Source organism: Microcebus murinus, chromosome X (genome assembly GCF_040939455.1).
Source record: "Microcebus murinus isolate Inina chromosome X, M.murinus_Inina_mat1.0, whole genome shotgun sequence".
Lineage (NCBI taxonomy): Eukaryota > Metazoa > Chordata > Mammalia > Primates > Cheirogaleidae > Microcebus > Microcebus murinus.
Genome location: NC_134136.1, coordinates 73,153,580 through 73,157,143, shown reverse-complemented (window position 1 = coordinate 73,157,143; position 3,564 = coordinate 73,153,580). Strand labels below are relative to the sequence as shown.

Below are 3,564 nucleotides of genomic sequence, written 5' to 3'. Positions count from 1 at the left end.
TGTATCCCTGACAGCCATGGGTATATTATTTGAAAATTGTTGCTCATTAGTAGGTTAAATAAGTAAATGGAGTGTATTATTCTGTTTCATGTTACTGTAACAAAATACCTCTGCTATAGTTTGGGTATTAGTCCTTCAACCTCATTTTTTTTTTTTTTTGAGAATGTACAGATACTTTATTGCTCACCTTTCACACAAAGCACACCTCCAGCCATTTTCTTTCACAGCTTGACAATGTTTACCTATACAAAAACCCAGCAAGAAGCATCATGTCATGTAGGTTTCAGTAAAGGAGAATGTAAAACATCAACTCAGCCAGGCTTTTGTTTTCTTCAGCAATAAAAAAGGGCCTCCTGCACTAAGCAAAAATCTGTCTTCCTTTGTAGTGCATTTCTTTCATTACAAAAAGTCTCCTGCCTAAAGCAAACTAACTTGTATTTGCTGAATGAGCCAGTGGTATTAACTCGTGCATAAAACAAATTTCGGTTTGCTGTTTCTTCTAGCAGATTTCAAGTAAAAATAAGTTGAAGGAAGAACTTGTTTTGGATGGATGCAGGTCAGTTTGAATTGTTATACTTAACTAAATGCTTACATGTACTATAGGTTCACAACTTAGTTTGCTTTTATAATCTTTATGGATTTGGGCCGTGTTCAAGGTTTTCAGAGTTGAGCATATGGTACAGTATTCCATCAACAGAATAAGGCTACTGAATGTGCTATCTGCAGAAGAGCTCATTTAATAGGAACTGACCTAAAGTTCTATCATGAAGCAACTGTGGCATAACCTCTCTGAATAAAAAGCCAACCAGGGCAGAACTGTGCTTGGAAAACAGGCATTAGAATACTTTAAGCAAAACACATATACATGGATTGTTAACATGAGGTTTCCTAGTAGTAAATCTAAAAAAGTCTAGGTGAATCCTCATTTTCAAAACTGCATATGGAAAACATGAAAACTACTTATTCAAGTAATTTCTTCAAAAAATATGCATGTTCTGACTGTGGAATTAGTCTACTGGTCAATTAAAGGCAATTTTAATTACCTTTTAAGAATTTTTCATAGAAAGGAGAGACATTGTATGTGTTTCTCAAATAAACAGCATTATGTAAATCCGTTAAAAGAAAAAACCAACAGAACTGAATGAAGACCTACAAATGCTTATGCCAAGCAGAAATCTGCCTGCCACCTGTGGTCTCACATTAATTCAAAATAGAATGCTGGATTCAGGATTCTGAAACTAAGTTTCTATTACTTGAGCTCTAGCAAAATGTAAGGGTCTGTAGCCTCAACTAGTATAATGTCTTCCCTGTCCAAATCCAGAATGATTATACTGATAACCTCCATGCTGGAAGTGCTGCTCAAACTGACCCCCTTGGTGATAATTCTGGCTCCCCCTTCCTCCCCAACCTCCTCCCTGGCCTGCACGACCACCTCGGCCTCCTCGACCACCTCTCCCTCCGCGACCACCACCTCGATCACCATGGTGCCCACCATCTTGGTATCTATTGTCCTGCTTGTAGCCACCACCCTGGTATCCACTTCCTGTATATGACGATGTCTGGAAGCCACCATAACCTCCACCTTGGTAGCCACTACTGTGGCCACCATGATAGCCACCTGGCTGGAAACCTGAATCCCGATAACCACCTTCTTGGTAGCCACCTCCTCCTCCACTCCCTCCATCTGTCCAGCCTCCTTGATGCTTATTTCCTCTTCCTCCCCCTCGGCCACCATGGTCATAGCCACCACGTCCACCTCTCCCTCCTCCTTGTTCGTGACCTCCTCGTCCTCCGTATGAGGAATGTTCATAGCCACCTCTCCCTCCTCCTCGGCCTCCTGCTTGCTGTTGGGGGCCATCTTGCCTTTTCTGCCACGGTGGCATCTCTGGGGGTGGAGGTTCAATTTCATTGGGTCTACCACCTCTGTCAGGAACCCTGCCCATCAACACCTTATTTATGGCACAGGCAGTCTTTTCTCTTATAGAGCCGCTGCTAGTCCTTAAAATCTTTGACAAGTCTTGTCTTGCTGCCAAAAGATGGGCAACAGAAACAGTACTTTTAGGAGATAAGACTGAACGTTTCGGCTGGTAAACCTTTGCTAATTTTTCTGTTTGACTCTTAGCTCTGTCAGACCAGCCAAAGGACTGTACAGTGACATCCAAACGTTTTATTAGCAGCTTTCTCCGGACTTCATATTCATTGGCTATGGCTTGGTTAATTGCTTCTATTTTTTCCCAGTGGGCTGGTCCCATTGGCTTCTTCAATAAAGGCTTTCCCACATGATTAGGTGGAACTTTTGCTAGTGTTTCCTTTAATTTTTTTTCAATCCCGCTGAAGAATTGGAACATAGTTATATTGGCTGGAGGTTTGGACATTCCTAGAGCAATACATATGCCTTTCAACTCTTGAAAGACCTCACTACCGCCTCCTTCTTGAGCTTTTTTTGGAGGAGCATTCACACAGAGCATTCTGGCAGCTTCTAGTTCTGAGATGAGGTATGTGAGCAAAAGGAGGCAGTTCTTCTGAACGAGAAGGCGCTTGGTCACATCCCCAGATGTCAGTGAAAGATAGGGACAGTTCATCTCCCCTAGCAGCCCACTCACCTCAAGCTGGAATTCTTCAGCTTCACTTGGACTGTTAGTTGCTTGCACATTTTCCTCTAGCTTACAGAGCACTCTTAATTCAGACACCAGCCAAGCACAGAGTTTGGTAAACTCGGGGGAACTGGCTCCAGCAGAGACTGCCTGAGGCAGAGCGCCATCTTCCAACAATGGGCCCTTGTAACCTAGATCTTCCAACGACTCCAAGATGTCAGTCTCCATGAGGTCACACTCCATGCTACTGTGGTATTCAAATTTCCGAGTCGTCAGGCTCCCCTCTTCGCCGGCAACTCAACCTCATTTTTGAAATTTGATCCCCAATGTTGGAGGTGGGGCATAATGGGAGGTGTTTGGGTCAATAAGGTGGATCTCTCATGACTAGATTAATGCCTTGCCTGGTGGGGACAGAGGTGTGTGATGAGTTCTCCTTCTTATTAATTTCCACAAGAGCTAGTTTTTAAAAGAGCCTGGCACCTCCTCCTTCTCTCTCTTCCTTCCTCTCTCATGGTATGATCTCTGCACATGCTGGCTCCACCTCACCTTCGTCCATGAGTAGAAGCAGCCTGAAGCCCTCACCAGAAACAGATTGTGGTGCAGTCCTTCTTGTACAGCCTGTAAGGCCATGAGCCAAATAAACCTCTTTTCTTTATAAATTACCCAGCCTCGAGTACTCCTTTATAGCAACACTAAACAAACTAAGACAACCTGAGACTAGGTCACTTATAATAAACAGGAATTTCTTCTCTCAGAGTTCTGGAGACTGGGAAGTCAAAGATCAAGGTGCTGACAGGTTCAGTTGTCTAATAAGGGCCACATCCCTGGGAGGGGAGGAACACTGTGTCCTCACCCAGCAGTAAGCAGAAGGGCAAGTGAGCCAAATGCTGTATGAAGACTCTTTTATAAGGGCTTTAATCTCATTAAAAATCAAGGAGCCCTGATGGCCTGATCACCTTCTAAAGGCCCC

General features: G+C 43.6%; 1 pseudogene; it reads right to left on the bottom strand.

Moving 5' to 3' along the window:
- Positions 1-611: 611 nt before the first annotated feature.
- LOC105870825 (protein FAM98A pseudogene) lies at positions 612-2,915 on the bottom strand (annotated as a pseudogene).
- Between the last annotated feature and the right edge of the window lie 649 nt (positions 2,916-3,564).